We start from the raw sequence: 15,591 nt of genomic DNA, 5'->3' as shown, positions 1-15,591 counted from the left end.
TCAGAGGACTCGGGATGGCAGCATCTACAACACCTCCTATAGACTCAGTTTAGCCCATGGGAAGGGACTGGGCCAGACTGGTCCATATCTGAGATTGCACTGTGCTTCCTTCCCAGCTCCTTTGTAAAGGGTCCCCCTTCCAGACAAAAAATACATTACAAATCAATGTACAGACATACTCAGACACACCCTCTCTCCCCTATGACATCTGTGACAACTTGGGGGCACACATCTGACTGTGGTGAATACCCTTAGGCCAGGGACCTTGTTTCATCTGTTTTGGTGTATCTAGTGTATAGTATTGAACTTGACATTCAGTAAGCACTCAGCAAACCTATGAATGAATGTCTTGACCTCCTGGGAAGTCATCTGAATATAAAGTAGCCATGTTGTAGCTTGTAGGGTTAGGCAAAGGATTGGTATGGGGGGGTGGAGATACACCGTCGGGTGAAGAAGTTAGCCACAACAACCTGATAGTTCAGCAATTGTGGCCTAGATAGGAGGGGGGTGAAATGTCCAATGACCTGAGTTCCGGTCTTGGTTGGTCATTTGTTTCGTAACTATAAATAGGCCATTAAATTCCTCTGGGTGCCTATATCCTCCCCAGTCATATGGGAGTAATAATAGCTGGAGATAAAAGAGTACAGATATGTATATAAGATATGACAAGAAATCAGAGATTCAGAAATAGAAGCATCTGTAGAAAGTGGATCTGCCCCAGGAAAGTCCTGAGAATGTGAGATGAAGACTAGAGTAGCGGAGACATATACTGAGTGCAGGAAAGGCGGGACTCAGCATTGAAAATCTATCAATTTTCCCAAAATAAATCTATGAATTTAGCCTGGAATTTATCAAAAGACATATAAGAGACTTCATGGAAATTGACAAGCTGGTTCTAATATTTACATAGAAGAGTCCATGCGCAAGAAGAGCCAAGAAAATGCAAATGTTTAAAAATAAAAGGGAGGAGAGGAGAATTTGTCCAAAATGTGTTTAAATCTCACTTTGATGAAAAGGGAGTCATATTGGCACTAGAATAGACAAATAGAGCAGTGGAACAGAAGAGTGAATCCAGAAACAGACCTGTGCACATACCCGATCTTAATAAAGAGTAGAGACAGGACGGCCTGTGAAACACAGTAGACATTTCTCTCTATATATTAAATCCCCACCTGTCTTAGCTCAGGCTGCCATAACCAAATACCACAGACTGGGTGGCTTAAACAACAGACATTGTTCTGGAGCCTAGAAGTCAGGATGCCAGTGTGGTCGGGTTCTGGGGAAGGCATTCTTCCTGGCTTGTGGATGGCTACCCTCCCTATGTGTCCTTCTCTTCTTGTCCTCCCCCCTCCCCCTCTTCTCTCCGTTCCCGCCTTTTTTCCTGCAGTCCTGGCGCAGGGTTCCCTCACCCTGGTAGGACCCATCATACCTCACTAATGACTATGTCAGTCCTTCTTTGAACAACACACCCAGCAAAACCTAACCTTGCAGACAGAATGAAGGAAACCATCACTAAATGAAATGATTCACCTTGGCATATATCCCACATCTTTAGATCAATGAGCCCCAAATCCAAATTGGCATGGTTTTGAGGCATCTCGGCCATGATATCAAGCAAAGCAGACTCGTATCTTCAAGACTCACATGCTTGCATCCTCAAGGAATGGCCTCTCCAAGCTTCCCAGTGGGTTCAGTTTACCCAGTTAGCCAATGTTAACTGGTCCTCCTCCTTGGTCAGCCCCAAGCTGAGCATATGAAGAACTTGTCAACCAGCACCTGCTCTCTTACCTGCCGGGATTTCTTGCCATAGGAGCAGGATGCTAAGACCTAGGTGAGGCCTGGCTGGAGGGCTAAACCACTGGATTCTATGTCCCTTGGGGCTGGTCCTTGCCTCTGCCCTTCCCTGAGCGTCCTGCAACCTCCAAGCCCTGGAATATGTTTGTAACTCTGTGCCCAGACTGGCTATGCCCTGGATGCCCCATTGTGCACTCAGAAGGCGTTTATATTCCAAAGCTGCCAAGAAAGCATTAACGAAAATCCACCCATCATCTGTGCTGGGCCCAAACCCCAAAACTTTCTCCGGCCCTAAATGTATTCCTCCTGCTTGATACCATGCCTCACATCCCACCATTAGGTCCTCCAATTAGTTAGAGCCTTGAAAATGCCAAAAGGGTAGGCTATCATTTCCTCTTGCCTTCATAGTACCAAGCAATGGGGCTCTTGACCTTGAGCTGCCTGTCTATGGGCGTAGAGCTCAGTTCACTGGCCCCTTAGGTTTACCGAGGATCAACCCTCAAATGCCACCTTCTTATGAATGAATTTCAATACCCCACAGAATTGGAGTGTAAATGGTCAAACTTTAAAAGTGAATATCATCATCATGGCATCTGATGGGGAAGGGGTCAGCCGTAATCCAGTAAGCTCCACTTGTCACCAAGTGACAGTGACCTCCCTCTAGAGACACCAGTCAGAGGGGACTTCATTCTCTATGTATTGTATGGTATGAATTGCCTGTGTTTTAAGGTGAAAAAACAAAAAACCTGTCGGGTCATAGAACCAGGAAAGCCCAAGGCTATCGGATTTCAGGCACAGCTGGATCCAGGGACTCAAAAGGAGTCCTCAGGACAAACCTTCTCAGTAAAAGCTGGGCTTTCATTAAATGACCTCTTAGCCCTGCTCTCTGTACTTGCGATGACAGTGGAGACTGGCCAAGCTGGCCCATCTCTGCTGCCCCACAAAGAAGGCTTCTCTGAAAATGGAGGAACGTGGAGGTGAGAATAGTGAATGTAAATCCAGAGTTATAAAGCGTAGAGCTGCCCAAGCTGGGTGAAGTCCTGACCTCCCGCCTCCCACTGGGGAAACCCTCCTTTACCCAACCCCTGCCCTCCTTTCCTCCGGCCCCAGCTCCAGGGAGGGTGAGCTGCTGAACGGAACAGACAAGAGAGTGCAAATGTTCTCCATGAACACATGGGTCCTCTCCAGAGAATTACTGGCATGTTCTTGGGCTAAGGAGTGTTACCCGGAGCAGCAGCGTCCAGACTGGGTTCAAATTCCAGCTCTGCCACTTACTAGCTGGGTGACTTAATCATCACATTGCTTACCCTCTCCTCTTCCTCAGTGTCCTCCTCTGTGACATGGGGACAACTGTACAATTTTAGTACCTATTAAATTTAAGGTTATTCTGACAACAGAAGTGAGATAATATCTATAAAGTGCTTCAAACAATTCCTGGAAGGTAGTGAGTACTAGTCATCTAAGCAGTGACTAAAGTTAAAAAAAAAAAATTACCAGGACACTAAGGAAGAGGTAAAGCAAATCCCAGAACACTCTCAGCTCTTTCTCCAAAGTGTGAGAGACGTCAGGTCAGAGGAGATCCCCACCCTCTTCCCTGGCCCTCGCCCACTCCAGGCCCTTCCTATCCATCACCGCCCTCTCCTGAGCCCTGCTGAATCTCACCACAGTCCTTGGGCCGTGGCCTGGAAGTCTGCGCATGTACAGACCCCAGACAGGGTGACAGCAGCCAACTGACAGGGCCCATAGGGTAGAGGAGGGTGTGTTAGAATCTCCGGGGGGCCAGAGTCCCTTCCTGCCTTTCACTGGCTGCTGTGTCGCACGTCCACCCTCAATCTGTCCTGAATCCCGGGGGAGCCAGTTTGGGCTTGATTTCAAGCCCCACCCACGTGCCAAGATGTGCCCCTACCAGCCTTCCCACTCACCTTATCGCTGGGCCGCTGCTCTCCAGTGCACTGTCTCCCTGCCCCAGCCAGACGGACACAGACGCCCTGCATCGTGGGCTCTTGCCCCCTGGAAGTGCTCCCTGCCCACCCAGGCCTCATGGCTCCGCCACTCTCCACTTCCTCCAGGAATGGGCCTTTCTCCTGTTCTGTCCTCTTCCACCACACTCACCATCCTTCCAGATTCTTGGAGCTGAGACTGGTGGCTCCGACGGCCTCCTCAGCTTCCCACGCCCAGGTGTGACCTCCCTTCCCAGACAGCGACCCCACCTGGGTCCCGGGGTCCAGCACTGCAGGTGGCACCAGCCCGGCCTGCTCATTCTTGAGGGCCCTGCCTCAGCCCCCTCGCTGCCCCGATTCCCCACCTGGAGAACTCAGCAGTCTCCACCTGGAACCTTCTTATGTCTGGATCTTATTCCCCAAGTCATCAGTTCAAATGCTTCTCCCAGCCTACTCACGCTCCTCTCTGGGCCACAGTGAAGTCCACCCCAGCTCCCGTCCTGGTGGCTTCAGGAGGGTGGCTGGCCATCAGCGATTTCCCCTGGGGTGGAATCCTCCCCAGCAGGTTTACCCTCTCTGTCTGAGCTCCTGTTGGCAAAGGACGGGCAGTCGACCGGCAGGCAGGGACTGCTGTGATGCGAGAGCAAGGGCAGCCTCCGGTCTCCCTCCCTCCGATCCTTTTAGAGCTCTTCCTGTGTCTCTGTCCCTCTCCATTTTCTCCTGTTCTCTTCTTCCCACTCCCTCTCTTTTCCTTTCATCTCCCTCTTTGCTTGGAAGAACTTATTACAAACCAACTTTGTCAAACAACTTTTATAAACGGTGCCCAACATTTATCACATTTGTGTTCAATATTTTTCTTACATATAAAGAGCTGACAGCCCGCTCTTCTATGATAGATGTACTTATTTCTTCTAAACTATCACTAACCAAGCATATCATTTTTATACAGTAAGTGTATATTCAATTTTCTACAGTTTTGACTACTAAACAGGCTTACCAGTGAGACAAATGACAAATATATTGCAATATTAGTAAGGGCTGGCTTAAGCCCATCTAAGACCGTGGACTCAATGTTCATTCTCATTTTGCATAGCCGAGAAGATGGGAAACAAGGGTGGGTGTGGTGGTCGGGGCTCGCGGGCCCAGCACGGGGGCCTGGCCAGGTGGCTTCTACTCTTCGTCAGGGACTGGCCAGCTTCCGGGTCCTGAGGCTGAAGTCTGAGGCACCGTGTTTTCCTGCTTTGCAGAGCGTTCTAAAGCCTTCGTTCTTTTGTCCTACTAACAACTTTTGCTCCTCCAACGGCCTGACCTAAGCCATCAGAGCTCTGAGGACCCTGGGGCCATGCACAGGAAACCCGTGGCTGAGAGGCACGCACATTTTCTGCCCTCTCCTCTTTTCTGCCTTCCCGCCTGCTCTCATTCATTCCTAAGTTGAGTTCCTACTGTGAGCCATGCGAAGGGTCTCACGCACGAACCCGTCCCACCCCTCAAGAACTGTCAAGTCTGAAAGCACATTCGGAGTGGACCGATTTCAGGGGATGTGCTAAAGGAGATTGTCTATGGTCAGAGAGCTAAGAGGGTTATGACAAACGAAGATCAGAAAGGAGGCAAACCCTTGAAATGGACTTGGCATCACTTCTGGGGCACTCGTGGGGTTGAAGCGTCAATAATGGATCTGTTGCAATTCAGCCACAGAGATGATGTACGAGGCTTTTCCACTGACATTGAATCAGGTCACTGGGCTCATTGGATGCGATACAATGTCAATGAAACTGTTATGTGTTATTGATGTCAGTCACAGAATAGATAAAAACATTATAAAAATAGCTTTTGTCGCCATTTACATTTTTTTTTTCATAAATGGTAAAAGGCATCAGTCGCCACCTGCCAGCGAGTGAGGCGGCAAAGGATTGGTTTTCATACCAGTGACTGTGAAATTTCGGGAGGTCAGAAAGCAACCCCCCCTCCCACACCCCACCCTGGGGGAAAATAACTGCAGAACAAAGGCCATGGGGTGGCCAAGCTTCTCACCAGCAGCCGATGCCCACCAGGAGGGCTCACTGAAGTGCGGGCTCCATGGGGTCATCGCGTTCCTTGTTGGGTGAAACCCAACAAACACCCATTGAGACTCTACTGCGTGTTAGAAATTGAATTTCTAAATAACTCCCTGCCCTGACTGAGCTCACAGCCTCATACGGTCTCAGGGTTCTCCTCTGAGAATAGGGGGTCCATGTCACAGAGTCACAAGAGGGAAAGAAAATGTGCATCCGGCATTTGTCCCCACTCTTGGTCCTTTGATGTGCTTTTATTCTTTGGGGAACCACGTCGAGACAATGCATGGGGGTCCATGTCTGCATCAGGATCATGCCGGAAACTCAGAGAAGTGTCGTCTTAAGGGTCGCTGGTAGGCACCCTTGGGTACCTTGGGTGCGGGGCAGGCATTATCAATTCCATTTTGCACAGGAAGACACTGAACTGATTTGGCCCAAGTCACAGGGTAATAGGAAGAGTCTGGTGAGTCCAGGTCTGTTAGACACTAATGCATATGGCCATTTTGCTGCATTGCCCTTCTTCCTCGTGTGGCAAGATAGGAGATGCCCTCTTAGCTCCAGTAGTTCACTATTTGAGGAATTCTGGAGTTGGTTCTGGGGCAAGCCAAGACCTGAATCTCCGGACTCCCAGACCAGTGTCTGTTCTCCTGGACCTTGCTTCCTTCTCCACTCACTTCAGGGACAGTCCATATCCACACTTCTCCCATACAAGGGTCTGCTTAACTTAGAGCCAGGCAAGAGGTCTGGAATAAACCAGACTCCAAAATATGTAGGACATTCAACCTAGATGTCCCATCATGGCGTTACCTGGCATCCGTGTGCCTGGCAGAGTTAGAAGCCTAAGAGCTTAGACAAGCACAAATCTCCCTTTTATGTTAATTTCTATTTTCTAGAGCTAGCAGATGCAGGGTCACCAGGGTCTGAGGACCAGCTATCAGCTAGGCCAAGGCCCCACAGAGCTTCTCCATGACGAAGCCGGGGAGACCAGGAGGTCCCAAGTAGAGTGACACCCTCTGAGAGATCCAGCCGTTGATCCCATCTGCTAACTTCGCACAAAGACACTCCTGTCAGGTCCCCATAGCCTTTAGATTGTTGGTCCAAGCCGGTCTAAGTCTTCACTCTCAGGCAGGAGCGCTCAGCTTAAGACAAGACCCTCCACAGCTCACCCACGGAGCATTTTTACCATTATTCAGGAGCCAAACTGGGCCCATTGGTCATAGAACCACCACCCAATGTAATTAATAACCGAGTGACAATTATCAGCTAAAAGGAACTCAAGGTAGCCAGCAAGCCCATGACAAAAATAAACAAAGAAAAAAAGCTAAAGAGAAATTAAGGGGAAACAATTATGAATAAATAATAAAATGGCATTTTTTATAAGGGTAAAAATTGTCCAGACCCTGAGATTCTTTACAAATAAAACACTTGAATCTCTTCTGACATGTTTATCTATATATGGAAGAACTAATGCATAAGAGATCCTGAGTGAAAGCATTAATTTTTATTAAACACTAAACTCTGTAGGAAAAGGCCTCTTTGAAGAAATATACATTTTTGTTGGCAGTGGCTAAGGAGAAATTTGGGCTCAGCCTCGCTGGGTGAAGCCAGCTGCTAGGACACACCATCTCAGCTGTGGCCTTTACTGCTGGTGTGCGGGCTGCTATGGCTGTAAATTCACCCCTCCATCTACCTTCTAGGGCTTTCCACTGACCACTGACCCTTCCTGAGCTCCTGGCTTTTGGATCTCAATTAAGCCAACACTTGGCCTCTGTCACACCCAGCATTAACACCCAATATTTTATTTCTATGTCAGTTATACAGTTCCCTACTCACCACAAGGCCACCAATACAAAAAGGAACTACTTAGGGGCGCCTGGGTGGCTCAGTCAGTTAAGCGTCTGCCTTCAGCTCAGGTCCTGATCCCGGGATGCTGGGAACGAGCCCCATGTTGGGCTCTCTGCTTGGCGGGGAGCCTGCTTCTCCCTCTCCCACTGCCTGCCACTCCCCCTGCTTGTGCTCTTTCTCTCTCTCTCTGTGTGTGTCAAATAAATAAATAAAATCTTAAAAAAAAAAAAGAAAAGGAGCTAGCTAGCAATGCAGTTAACTACTGGTGAAGAGTGTGGGCTTTACACGGGGTGTTATACGCAGCTGACGGATTATTGAACTCTACATCTGAAACTGATGCTGTCCATAGTCTCCCATGCTTCACTTCCCCTTCTGACTCTGAGAAACAAACTGAGGGCTTCAGAGGGGAGGGGGGTGGGGGAATGGGATACACCGGTGATGGGTAGTAAGGAGGGCATGTATTGCATGGTGCACTGGGTGTTATACACAAGTAATGAATCATCGAACCTTGCATCAGAAACCAGGGATGTACTGTGTGGTGACTAACATAATGTAATTAAAAAACATTTAAAAAAATGAAACTGATGATGTGCTATATGTTGGCTAATTGAATTTCAATTAAATTTAAAAAAAGAGTGTGGGCTCCAGGATGGGACTGTTTGAATGAGTCTCGTGCCTAACTCTGAATAGCTGAGCCATTTGAGGAAAGATACACAACCTCTCTGTGCCTTGGTTGCTTCATCTTTAAAATGTCAATCAGACTACAATTTACGTCATAATATTGTTATTTGGCTAAAGGCATTAGTAAATGTGAAGTTCTAGAATAGTGATAAGCACACAATGTTTAATAAATTTTATCTATTATTTTTTAAGAGCTTACCTAGGGATAATTGTGACAATAAAGAAAGCCCCCGGGTCTGTTATGCTCACTGTTCCTAGTTGCCTTCTGCTTAGCAGAAGGAGATAGGCACCTCACCACTGCTCAGCTTTCAATCTCAGAGAAGCCTCCCTAAAATGATCATAAAACTGCTGCTTGTCTTATCTCACGCACATCACTAAGGGAGCCAGCTGTCCAGCTCCAGGTCATAGACTGAAAACAGCTCACTGCCAGTGCATTACTGCGTATTCCGTGTGAAAAGGGAACTTGAGAAAGGAGGTAACACTGGAGTTGACCACTATATCCAACCTTGTTTGGTTTGCTTTCAGTTGGGAAAATAAGATCTCATCAGCTCAGTGTCACCTAAGTAGCCATGGGGTAAAAGAGCATTTAGCTCGAAAGGCAGGCAGATGTGGCTCTGAATTTCAGGAAATCTACCTGTGTCTGCATGGCTTTGAGAAGTCACTCTGTGTGTGTGAGCATCAGCGTTCTCATTTGCAAAATGGGAATGACAATAGGGCTGATGTCAAGTGTGGTCACAAACGTTGCTCAGCGTGTGCCTGGCCTAGGAAAAAGAAGAAATTGTTTGTGTTTTATTGCATAGCAAAACAAGACGAAAGGAAACTAGCAGAAACCGGACAACAGACCAGATCCGTGGGGGCTCCAAAAAATTAAAAACACTAATGAAGACACAGCTTTTAAAATAGTTTTGTTAATAATTATACTTTCTATGTTCAGAGAGAAAAAGCAAGATTTAAAATTTTTACAGAGAGTAAAATTGTATTCAGGAGGGCACGTATTGCAATGAGCACTGGGTGTTATACGCAAACAATGAATCATGGAACACCACATCAAAAACTAATGAAGTACTGTAGGATGACTAACGTAACATAATAAATAAATAAATAAATAAATAAATAAATAAATATGACAAAGCATAATAAAAGGGGCATTCTAGAAGAATAAATAGAACTGAAATTCAGAACTCAGTGGATAAGTTTTTTTTTTTAAAGATTTTTTATTTATTTATTCGACAGAGATAGAGACAGCCAGCGAGAGAGGGACCACAAGCAGGGGGAGTGGGAGAGTAAGAAGCAGGCTCATAGAGGAGGAGCCTGATGTGGGGCTCGATCCCAGAACGCCGGGATCACGCCCTGAGCCGAAGGCAGATGCCTAACCGCTGTGCCACCCAGGCGCCCCTCAGTGGATAAGTTTTATAGCAAATTGCATTCAGCTAAAAAGAAAATTAGTAAAAAGGAGGACATATCAAAAGAAATATACAGAAATATGTACTAATGGATCTAGGATAGGATATTTTAGGATAGGCTAGGATAAAATGACAGAAAAGCAAAATAATAGAAGGGAAGTAAAGGACATAGAAGATACAGTGAAAATTCTAATATATATCTAAGTGGAGTTACAAAAGGGGACAAGAGAGAATATGGCAGAGGCATTTGAAGAGATATGTCTGAGAATTTTCTAGAACTAATGAAAGGCATCAAGTAGATTCAAGAGGGCCTATAAATTCCAAAGAGGATATAAATTTAAAAAAAAATGTTTATGCATCTAATAATAAACTGAAGAATAGACCAAAGGAAGAAATCCTTTAAAATCCAGGTGAAACAAAAGATTATCTTTAAAGGAGTAGCAGTGACATTGACAACTGACTTCTGAAGAGGAAAAAAAAAAAAGAAATGAGAAAACAAATAATATTTGGTTTCTGTGCTGAAAGAATATGAATGTTAAGCAAGAATTCTATGTTCCTCAAAATATCTTTCAAGAATGAAATTGACTTGCTTTCAAAATACTACATCCTTTTTTTTTTTTCAGGAGAATTATGCTTCTAGTAATGGTGAAGCCGTTTCTATTGCACCAATTTTCTCATAAACAAATGAAGAATACACAAAACTCACAGTGTGGTCAACAGTATGTTAGTGATGACAAATGAAGCAATCATTGAACTGGAAGATATATCAATAAAAATTAGCCAATCTAAAAACAAGGAAAAAATTAAAAATACCAACAGATGCTGAGTGGTCTGTGGGACAATGCAAAAAGATCTCACATACAAGTCATTGGAATCCCAGAATGAGATGATTCAGAAGATGTAACAAAAATATATTTGAAGAAATAATGCACACAATTTCTTTTTAATTTGGTGAAAGACAGACACTGCTTTGAGAAGCTCAGCAAACCTCAAGCAAAAGCAATACAAAGAAAATCCCATGTAAGCACACCATAGTCAAAGTACCGAAAATCGAAAATAAAGAAAACAATCTTCAAAACAACTAGAGAAAATGGCACATTACACAAAGGAGAGCAACACTGTCAATTACTGCTGCATTATGGTCAGGAACACTGGAAGCCAGAATAATATCTCTAAAATACTGAAAGAAAAAAAAAAAAAAAAAAAAGCCAAAAAAGAACAAAAAAACATAAAAAAAACAAAAAAAAAAAAAAAAAAAAAAAACAAGCTGTCAATACAGAATTCTTTATCCAGTGAAAACGTCTTTCAGGTGTGAAGATGGAATGAAGATGTTCCCAGATAATTTAAAGCAAAGAGAATTGGTTACTAATAGACCAATAGGAGGAATGCCAGCAGAAATTCTCTGGGTCAAAGGTAAATAATGCCAAATGAAGAGTACCATAAATGGTAAATATGTAGCCGTAAAAGTCTTTCTATTTTTAATTAAAACCAGAATAAAATGTAAGTCTATTTGAAGCAATATATAACATTAAATTGTGGGGTTTACAAGATTATGTAACCATATATATACGGCATAAAGGACAGTGGAAAACAGGGAGGTAGAGGGGGCTAAGGAACCTCACTCTAAGAACACTGTAAAAAATTAAAGATATATATCTCAGTTCCTGGAGCAAATAGTAAAAATACCAAATTCAATAAAATTCAATAAAAATAAGAAGTAAAACCATAAAATTTATTTAACTAAACCAAAAGGAGACAAAAAAGGAAGACCAACAGAACAAAACCAGAAGGAAAAAAGAAGAAGTAAAATGGACACTTAGGTTTCACAATTCATCTAAAAGAACGTTATAATTACATTAAGTATGAAAGACTAAAAACTCCAATTAAAAGAAGGAGATCGTCAGAAAGAATTTTTACAAAGCAACATCAAAAGATATGTTATGTATAGCAAATGCACTTTAAACATAAAGACACAAAGAAATGGAAAGTAAAAGGATGGGAAACTATACAGCATGTAAACTGATAAAATATGAACGTGCTCAAAGAAGGATGAGAATGTCAAAACAACAAAAAACTAAGTTTACAAGGCTCTCACTCTCCGAAAACAGCGAGGACTTATATCAAAAATAATGCTGGAGATGGATTATAACACACATAATTAAAAGGAAATAACAATTCATAGTAATACTATTCTGTGGAGAAGAATGTCAACTATTAAACACTGAATACATGTAAAAATTATAAAAGCACAATATTAAGAAAAGAATGTAATAGTTTAGATAAGGATAATTGGTAAAGTCTTTGAAAGCTAAAACAATGAGTGAACATTTTATGGGAACAGAATATTTACACAGTGCTATAGATTGAATGTTTAAGTCTCCCCGAAATTCATATGTTGAGATCCTAAATCCGAAGGAGTTGAGGTATTAGGTGTTTAGGTCCTGATGGTGGGGCCCTCATGAATGGGATTAGTGTTCTTCAAAGAGACCCTGGAAGCCTACTTGCCCCTTCCACCATGTGAGTTATAATGGGAACACAGCCATCAGGGAGGAAGCAGGCACTCCCCATTAACCATAGCATCCCGATCTTGGACTTTGCAGCCTCTGGAACTGTAAACAACAAATGGTTTTTGATCATAAGCCACCACGCTTTGGTATTTCTTGTCGTGGCTGCCCAAATTAAGACAACAGTCTAAATTATTCAACTAAAATTCGCTCCAAAAGTATTTGGTAATTACAAAAGGAAAAATGATAACTTTACAGTGAAGAAACATGGCAAACAAAGTTAATATTAAAAAAAATTAAGGATGTATATCTCAATCCCTAGAGCAAATAGTAAACTATCAAAGAGGTAGAGCTAAAAACCCAATAAAATAACAAATTGACACCATGTGCCTGCTAAACTGATACATTGAAAAGAGCCTAAGGGTACTGCTGTAGTATGCCAGCCCAAAACACATAACCTAAAGCCTAATCATTGAGAAACATCTGCCAAATTGAGGCACATATTTCAAAACAATTTTCCTATTACTCTTTCAAAATGTCAAGGTCATGAAAGATAATAAAACTTTAAGATGTCCTGAAAGTTTGAAATTATTAAAATGGTAATTAAAAAAATACATTATACCAAGAGAGATTTATTTCAGGAATTCAAAGATAGTTCAATATTAGACTTTACGGATACTATCTTAATGATAAAATATTTATTACTCAGTCCGAAAGGTAACATTTGATCTCATGGATCAAATAGAAGTGTTTCTACTAAAGTCCAGAAAAAGGCAGTAATTTCATCATCTCTACTACTGACACCGTTATGTACTTTCTCTTATCTGATTTGTTTGGCTAATATTTTCAGAACTTGAAGAGGCATAAGAATTAGAAGAGATATAATACTTCCTTTATTTGTATATGATATGACAATGAATCTGCAAAACCAGTAAATCAATTTTAAAAGCAATGTACACACAGAGACACACACAAATACACGGAATTCAGTAAGGTAGAAGGATCTAAAATTAGCATAAATTCAATAGCTTGTTTATGAATTTTTATGAATTTTATAAATTCATATTTATAATATGAATGAATGAATATGATGAATGAATGAATATAATATGAATGAATGAAAAAATAAATAAAATTTATGAATTTTATGAATGTTTATGAATTATTATGAATAATAACCAGTTAGATGATATAATGGCAGATAAAAACCTCTCTTAAAGTAACAACAAAAAAGATATTTTTGTGAGTAAATGTAATAATAAATGTGCCAACGCTGCAGGAAGAAAACTTAGAAATACTCCAAAAGACTCAAAAATATATCCAGACAAACAGAAGTGCATTCTTTGTTCTTGGACAGAAGAAATTAACATCATAAAGATGTAATCTGGCCAAGTCATTATATAAATTTATAATGATCATAATAAAAACACCAACACATTTTTTTTCCTGGATCTGGGCAAGGCTTTAGCATTCACATGAAAAAAAAAAAAAAGATAAAATTAGGAAAACAAAAAATGCCCACAAAACCTTAGAAAAAGAATAGTGCAGCCCCACTATTAGGAATGTATCCTGAAGTAATAGAAACTAATATTGACCAAACTACTTAACCATTGAAGACTCTTTGGTCTTGGTATGTCCACAACGGAATAATACTCAGCCAAAAAAGAAAAAAAGAATATCTCTGTAGGCTACTATTGTGAGACTTCTTGAATGTTTTATCAACTGCAAAGAACAAGATATACACAGAGAATGTGCTACCTTTTATAAGAGTACATAATAACAAACATATGTTCTTATAACATATAAAGGATACTTAGGTATACCATATACATATATTCCTATTTTTGCAGAAAGAAATACAGGATGATATACCAGAAACTAAGGAAAACTGTTTTCCTCCGAAGATGGTTAAGAGTGCGATGGGGTAACATTTATGTGAGGGAGAGTCCTTGAGAATATCTTTTTACATACTTTTTCATTTTGAACCATAGTTTTTACTTTTGAAAATTTTGAATTTTTTTTTTTATTTTTGCAGTTCAACAGTGGCTCTACGATTCTGCAGGATATTTTTTTTTATTTTAATGTTTTTTATTATATTATGTTAGTCATCATACATCCCTGGTTTCTGATGTAAAGTTCTATGATTCATTAGTTGCGTATAACACCCAGTGCACCATGCAATACGTGCCCTCCTTACTACCCATCACCGGTCTGTCCCATTCCCCCACCCCCCTCCCCTCTGTAGCCCTCAGTTTGTTTCTCATAGTCCATAGTCTCTCATGCTTCATTCCCCCTTCTGATTACCCCCCCTTTCTTTATCCCTTTCTTCCCCTACTGATCTTCCTAGTTCTTATGTTCCATAGATGAAAGAAATCATATGATAGTTGTCTTTCTCTGCTTGACTTATTTCACTTAGCATTATCTCCTCCAGTGCAGTCCATGTTGCAGCAAATGTTGAGAACTCGTTCTTTCTCCTTCTTTTCACTAGGTCTGTATCTTTCGGGTAAATACCCAGTAGTGCAATGGCTGGGTCATAGGGTAGCTCAATTTTTAACTTTTTAAGGGACCTCCACACTGTTTTCCAGAGTGACTGTACCAACTTGCATTCCCACCAACAATGTAGGAGGGATCCCCTTTCTCCACATCCTCTCCAGCAATTGTTGTTTCTTGCCTTGTCAATTTTTGCCATTCTAACTGGCGTAAGGTGGTATCTTAGTGTGGTTTTGATTTGAATTTCCCTGATGGCTAATGATTTTGAACATTTTTTTCATGTGTCTGTTGGCCATTTATATGTCATCATTGGAAAAGTGTCTGTTCATATCTTCTGCCCATTTTATGATTTGTTTATGTTTCTCATGTATCGAGTTTGAGAAGTTCTTTGTAGATCTTGGATACCAGTCTTTTACCTGTAGTATCATTTGCAAATATATTCTCCCATTCCGTGGGCTGCCTCTTAGTTTTTTTGTCTGTTTCCTTGGCTTGTCCTTTTTATCTTAATGAAGTCCCACAAGTTCATTTTATCTCAAAATTTTGAATTTTGTAAATATTTTGTGTACACAAAATAAAATAACATCAAAAGGACAAAAATAAAATGTAAAAATGTATATACACAGGAGCAAATTAAGCAACTTGTACTTCTAATTGATAACATTGGCAACATAACCTTGGAGAGAAAAAATGTTAATTTAAGTAACTATCGAGCACAGGACTCTAATCACACATTCCTACAGGGATATATTCTAAAGTTAAACATACATAGTTTTAAAAGTTACAAAGGAATATTGATCTTTATTTAGGAGGTTTGTAGATGGTAGTGGTATTAGTATCCAATTCTGGAAGTATTTTGTGCATTACAGAATAGGAAAAATGTGTA

The sequence above is a fragment of the Ursus maritimus genome, unplaced genomic scaffold (genome assembly GCF_017311325.1).
Source record: "Ursus maritimus isolate PB19 unplaced genomic scaffold, ASM1731132v1 scaffold_19, whole genome shotgun sequence".
NCBI lineage: Eukaryota > Metazoa > Chordata > Mammalia > Carnivora > Ursidae > Ursus > Ursus maritimus.
This window is presented reverse-complemented; position numbering follows the sequence as displayed.